Consider the following 7500-nt stretch of genomic DNA (forward strand, 5'->3'; position numbering starts at 1 on the left):
CATTCCTCATTTTTCCCCTCCCTCTTCCGGTCCCTTCTCCCTTACCCTTATTTTTTCCTACCTTTCCTCTCCCTCCTCCCTCCTCCCCCCCCCCATGCTCGTGCGTCTCAGTGTGCTCCACGGAGCCTCCAACACAGAACACGACAGTAAACACTGCAACTATTTCGCAAACTGCGAGAAATTCTTGGGCGTCTCAAATGCTCAGCCCTTCTCCCTCTTCTCCCTCTCCTCCCACACCCTCCATCTTCTCCCTCCCATACCCTTTACTCTTTCCCTGACTACTCCCTCCTTTCCCTCCCACTTCCTTTCTCCTTCTCTCCCATTCCCTCTCTATTTCCCCCACTCTTACCTCTCTTGCCACCCATTGTCACCTTCCATTCCACCAACACTAACCTTATCCCTCGTGTCCTCTTCCCTCAGTCGTGGGGACCACCACCTACAGACCACATTAATTACCCAACTGCCGAGCCGCCTTCACGCAGTAGTTAATTCAGAATTAATAAATCATACAAGAATCTAAAATTTCTCAATAATGATTCACCGCTTGAAGGAATACGACTGTTCAGAGGGTAAATCCAGACTGAATTCCTTCAATCTGGATTCACAGCTCGCGAACGCAGCCAACGACGGCAGACTGAGAATTAAAATTACAGGCAGTTGGCTGGCAGGTTACAGTTACTGGTGGAGGTGGTGGTGGTGGGATGTTCTTTATCACTGTGTTGGGGGATTTTTAGGTATGGTGGTATCTTTTATATATATATATATATATATATATATATATATATATATATATATATATAATATATATATATATATATATATATATATATATATATATATATATATATATATATATATATCTCGATGGATTTTTTAGTAATACGTGGATGGGAATGTGTTAGTTTTCCTTTCTGTAGCGTGTTGGCGGTAGTGGTGGTGGGTGTGATGGGGGGAACTGTGGTAACATTGGCCCTCATCTCCACCCGACCATGGCCAGCTGGGCCGCTGTCATACATGTTGCCACAGTAACACATCACAACCGCCCTATTTTCTTCTCACTTTATCCGCCCACTTTTGATTGCTGTTCGATCCTGATTCCCCTAGAAAAAGCTTGCTTTAAGTGCTTTCAAGTTAAAATATGTAAATTCAATTGATCCGGAACGTGCAGTTTCGTGATTAAGATTTAAAGCTGAGAAACTAACACAATAAAATCATAAACCAAACCAAACAACTCTTCCGGAACTCTCATTTTCCGTTGCCTGATTGTTTACATTTCCACATTTTCGGTACTTGGATAATATTTGTACTGAAGCATTGTTCTGAGCAAGAAGAAGCGGCTTTGTCGCGAATGTTAAAATGAGATGAACAGGTTGGAGGCAGGCAGGCAGGCAGGCAGGCAGGCAGGCAGGCAGGTAGGCAGGTAGACAGGCAGGCAGGCAGGCAGGTAGACAGGCAGGCAGGCTGGTAGACAGGCAGGCAGGCAGGCAGGTAGACAGGCAGACAGGCAGGCAGGCAGGCAGGCAGGCAGGCAGGCAGGCAGGCAGGCAGGTAGGCAGGCAGGCAGGCAGGCAGGCAGGCAGGCAGGAAGGCAGGTAGGCAGGCAGGCAGGAGGCAGGCTGGCAGGTAGGTAGGCTGGCAAACAGTCTATTAGGTAGATACATAGGTAGGCAAGCAGACAGGAATGGGATAGAGAGAGAGAGCGAGAGCGAGAGAGAGAGAGAGAGAGAGAGAGAGAGAGAGAGAGAGAGAGAGAGAGAGAGAGAGAGAGAGAGAGAGAGGAGAGCTTAACTATCTGAAGTTGAGGAAAAACAAAAGAACCTAGACACGATACAGAGTTCACCTGCAAAATGGCTACATGACTTCATCTCTGAACGTTGCCAAGGTATGCAGCTAGGAACAGGATCAGGTGAACCCCATGAACAATATCTGATAGGGGTCCTGTCGACGTAACCCCAAACTCGACACCACATGCACACATCCGCATCATAACGTCTGCAGTAACTTGCCAGAACCTAGACACACACAAGCCTTTAGAAATCAATATATAACGTCTGAGAGACTTACCTTTCAGTACGCAGCCCCGGCGTGGAACTCTCACCTGAAAACAAAATAAAAGTAGATAAAAACAAGAGTTATACAACATGGTGTCGCTAAATTATGAGGAACAAAATATAAAAAAATCAGAGAATAGGATCTTACTACATTGGAGGAGAGGAGGAGCTGGGGACATGATGATCACATACAAAACTTTAAGGGAAATTAACAAAGTGGATGTTGAAAAGTGAACATGAAAAAAATGATGTTCAAAATGAGAAATAGTTGAACGAGGGGGTATGGATAATAGACGCCTGAGCCACACAGGAGTCAGGAAAAACTGATTTAGTTACAAGTATTCTTCACAGAAGAACCCGGTCAGAAGGGGAGACTGTTGGGCTACACTTCATACACCGGTCAGAAGGGGAGACTGTTGAGCTACACTTCATACACCGGTCAGAAGGGGAGACTGTTGGGCTACACTTCATACACCGGTCAGAAGGGGAGACTGTTGAGCTACACTTCATACACCGGTCAGAAGGGGAGACTGTTGAGCTACACTTCATACACCGGTCAGAAGGGGAGACTGTTGAGCTACACTTCATACACCGGTCAGAAGGGGAGACTGTTGAGCTACACTTCATACACCGGTCAGAAGGGGAGACTGTTGAGCTACACTTCATACACCGGTCAGAAGGGGAGACTGTTGAGCTACACTTCATACACCGGTCAGAAGGGGAGACTGTTGAGCTACACTTCATACACCGGTCAGAAGGGGAGACTGTTGAGCTACACTTCATACACCGGTCAGAAGGGGAGACTGTTGAGCTACACTTCATACACTGCTTCCAAAACAAATACAAATGACATGATGTAATTGGCTCATTGCATTTGCCAACTGATGGAATGGCGGAGCTCAAGAGCAGAACCTCGACCCAACAAGCACATTTGGAGGAGCACAATATAGATAAACACACAAGAACATAAACATGAGCACAAGACCACAAAGATTTAAGAGCTTTGAGTCTTAATACTCTTAACGGGCTTATTTTTGTTAATGTATTACTTAGACGACACAAATGACTACTAAATTAAATTTTATCCAGTAAGAGATTCAATTTGTTCAAAGTATGTTAAGTATTCAGTATATTTATACTGAAAATGACAAGACTTCAATAAACAGCCATAAACAACCTAGACTATCTGCTCTGTAATTTCCCGAATATTTAAAATATTTAAAAACAGAATAAGTCATTCGTTAAAGACACAATGACAAGTGAGCGCGGAAAGAGGCGCGCGACCCACTACGAGGTCTGGCCAACCATCTCCAACACAACAACAAACAAACACACATTCTCTCTAATGGATACAGATGAGAATATTACAATAAATGCTTCCAACTGAGTGTATATGAGTATATTTGCTTGAACAACCATTAGCGTGTGTGTAAATCACGAAGAAATTAATACTTGATGAACAATATGACAATGTCAGATCACGAAGGAAGGATTAAGACAGCAATTTCCTGAAGTACTTTCGTATTTAATAATACATCTTCAAAAGGATGGATTTACAATTGAGTGGTGTGGATATACAGGCAGGAATGAGGTGAGGTGAGAAACAATGTTCATAATGAGTTAAGGGGATATTAATAAGCTATTATTGAGATAAATGTGTATCAATGATCTCATTAAGTTGATTCTTTTAACTAATCATTCAAAAATCTATCTAAATTATACAAATCACTATTAATGTTCAAATTATATGACTTTGTAATCTGTAGTAAAGCACATTCAATAATGTTTCTATTGAAAATAATTTTACAATTCGTTATTAAAGAAGCCCTCTCCTAATCAATTAAATACATCATAAAATGAAGACACGACAAAGTTTCGGTCCGTGCTGGACCAATATCAAGTGCTGTAGTCTACACGACTTAATAATGGTCCAGAACCGACCAAAGCATCGTCGTTTCTTCATTTTTGTTATGATTGGTGATCATATCTTCAGCCACGTTGTCGTGACTCATCGCCTGCAGAAGTTGCTTTATCAACTGCTAGCTTTATACCACTCACTGTGTGGCTCACATAACTCACCTGTGCAGCCCGGGGAAGGTAGTAACCTTTGGGTAGCGGTTAGGTGCCTTGGAATCCTTCCCTTTTAATGCTAGCCCGGTTAGCTTAGAATTTTAAAAGCACCGAATCACCTTCTGTGGTTGAGTGTTCAATAAACCCTTGAACTATATGTTTAACACATCTCTAACCCTGTCCATGGAGGACAGAAGAAAATGTATATATGCTGGTTAGCATTGTAAATGTGTGGCCACGTCTGTGGTAGAAAATAATAATAATAATAATAATAATAAAAAAATGCTAGCCCAATAGTGCAGTTCATAGAGCAACCTCCAATCAGTGTTGGAGATTGGGTGTTCGAGGCTTCTGTTGCCCGGGTGAATAAAATTACAGACACACACAAGATATATCGCATCTATTACGTCGACAACAGTCTGCCCCTGAAGGCTGACCAAACTATTGTGACGCGACGCAGTAGTGCGGCTACACGAAAAATTAACACAATTTACTCTAATATCAAAATTAACAAACAACACATGACAAATATACAATACCACTCCCCTGAATGGACAATACTTGGCTAACACATTTAACAAGTAGATATAAATAACCTTACGTTAATATAGCAACAAAAGTGAGACTAAGAGAATATTGACAGAAACACTACCACCTGCACATGGAGCAGCGGGCGGCCAGCGTCACGCGGCGCCGTAGTGGTGATCTCTGAGCACCTGATAAGAGACTGGTGAGGCAGGTCAAGGGTACTTACACCCTTGCTGGTGACGTCACATCCTTTGTCACCAAAGCTCGGAACCCACAAGCCGGTAGTGAAACTGCTTGTTACCCGCAGGTAACGATGAGGCGGCAGATCTGGGTCTTACACCTGACTGGTGCTCCGGGGGGGGGGGGGGGGGGGAGGGATGGAGGGTGACTGGAGGTGCTCTCCAGACATGCGTCTCGGGGGTTGAACTTCATACAGGTCGTATATAGATGGTGCGCAGAGTGATGTACAAGGAAGGTGAGTAGGAAGAGGCAGTTTCCTCTGCTATGCTGGGGGGGAATTATGTCACACTATTAACACTCGTCGAGAAAGTAAATAACAAATGAACAAATCCACAAGGGCCGTGACGAGGATTCGAACCTGCGTCCGGGAGCATCCCAGACACTGCCTTAATCGACTGAGTTAATTGTTCATTTGATGCATCACGTTAGTGTGATCTCTCTGTGTGAAGTAAATAACATTTTTGTCACAAATGAATACGTGATTTTAATAGAATGTTCATGCTAAGTTCAAATATATTACTAGTTGTGTTGGTATCATGTAAGGTTTTTAGTGATCATAGGTTAATTTTGAATAAATTAACATATTACATATATTAATATATGTAAATTAACATTTACATATATATACTACGATGACATTTAAAAAATGACCTACAGGGAGTTATCTCTATGACTTCCTGGTATATGTTGCTTAGGGAACATTCCCCCCCTTGAGCATCCAGCCACCACACTGGACTTGTCCTGGACGGTATGTTCCAGGCTGGCAGTATCCTGGCCTCCCTCACTGTTACTGGTGCTGGCAGTATCCTGGCCTCCCTCACTGTTACTGGTGCTGGCAGTATCCTGGCTTCCCTCACTGTTACTGGTGCTGGCAGTATCCTGGCCTCCCTCACTGTTACTGGTGCTGGCAGTATCCTGGCCTCCCTCACTGTTACTGGTGCTGGCAGTATCCTGGCCTCCCTCACCGTTACTGGCGCTAACAACGCCCAGGCTGGCAGTATCCTGGCCTCCCTCACCGTTACTGGCGCTAACAACGCCCAGGCTGGCAGTATCCTGGCCTCCCTCACCATTACTGGCGCTAACAACGCCCAGGCTGGCAGTATCCTGGCCTCCCTCACCGTTACTGGTGCTAACAACGCCTAAGTTTGTCGGCAAGAACTCCAAGTGAGAATTCAAGGAATAGATTCTTAAAGACATATTACATGTCAAATCCTTATATGTGCTCCGTAGTTCATACACATATACCTATAAATTCAATAGTTAAATAATTGTAAAAAAATAATATGGGCGAGAGAAAATTGTGATTATAAATTTGAATTCAGCGTAAAAAAACCACATAAGAATCATTATAAATGTTGTGGGTGACAAAAGCTGTTAACTAATGCAATCACTCTGGGTATGTAGAGCTAGACCTCGTTTTCCCATAGTCCCTGATAGGTAAACACTGATAGGTAAGCACTCCACAAGGCGTGCCAGGGCCCCAGTACCCCCCCCCCTTCCTCCTCTCCCCCCAGGGGTGTTAATCAGGATTAAACCGACCGGTGTGAAGGGAAGGTGGAGGTGGACCCAAACACACATGATTTATACATAACTGGCATGGAGCCCGAGGTAGACTGTAGTAGCACAGATCATGGAGCCCGAGGTAGACTGTAGTAGCACAGATCATGGAGCCCGAGGTAGACTGTAGTAGCACAGATCATGGAGCCCGAGGTAGACTGTAGTAGCACAGATCACGGAGCCCGAGGTAGACTGTAGTAGCACAGATCATGGAGCCCGAGGTAGACTGTAGTAGTACACAGATCATGGAGCCCGAGGTAGACTGTAGTAGCACAGATCACGGAGCCCGAGGTAGACTGTAGTAGCACAGATCATGGAGCCCGAGGTAGACTGTAGTAGTACAGATCATGGAGCCCGAGGTAGACTGTAGTAGTACAGATCATGGAGCCCGAGGTAGACTGTAGTAGCACAGATCATGGAGCCCGAGGTAGACTGTAGTAGCACAGATCATGGAGCCCGAGGTAGACTGTAGTAGTACAGATCATGGAGCCCGAGGTAGAATGTAGTAGCACACATCATGGAGCCCGAGGTAGACTGTAGTAACACAGATCACGGAGCCCGAGGTAGACTGTAGTAACACAGATCATGGAGCCCGAGGTAGACTGTAGCAGCACAGATCATGGAGCCCGAGGTAGACTGTAGTAACACAGATCATGGAGCCCGAGGTAGACTGTAGTAGTACAGATCATGGAGCCCGAGGTAGACTGTAGTAGTACAGATCATGGAGCCCGAGGTAGACTGTAGTAGCACAGATCACGGAGCCCGAGGTAGACTGTAGTAGTACAGATCATGGAGCCCGAGGTAGACTGTAGTAGTACAGATCATGGAGCCCGAGGTAGACTGTAGTAGTACAGATCGGTGGGTCTGTATATTAGACTGTGAAGGGAGGCAGGCTCAACATGCCCGTCTCACCACCACCACCCTCCCCCATGACACACACACACAGCCTGTTCCAGGCGCCCTAACTCTGCCCCAACCCTGCACTGTTTACCCCACACCCACACTCAGTCTGGCCCCAATACTTCATTATTCACTCATTCAGCACCGCTCCTGT

The 7500-nt window shown here is 45.0% G+C and overlaps 1 long non-coding RNA gene across 1 annotated transcript in view; it reads right to left on the reverse strand.

Moving 5' to 3' along the window:
* Positions 1 to 7500, reverse strand: part of LOC138356108 (uncharacterized) — a 106801-nt gene that overhangs the window by 30669 nt on the left and 68632 nt on the right. The window contains exon 3 of the long non-coding RNA XR_011224194.1: positions 2065 to 2098. This is a non-coding gene — a long non-coding RNA (uncharacterized lncRNA). The remainder of the gene's footprint in view (positions 1 to 2064; positions 2099 to 7500) is intronic.

The sequence above is a fragment of the Procambarus clarkii genome, chromosome 70 (assembly GCF_040958095.1).
Source record: "Procambarus clarkii isolate CNS0578487 chromosome 70, FALCON_Pclarkii_2.0, whole genome shotgun sequence".
Lineage (NCBI taxonomy): Eukaryota > Metazoa > Arthropoda > Malacostraca > Decapoda > Cambaridae > Procambarus > Procambarus clarkii.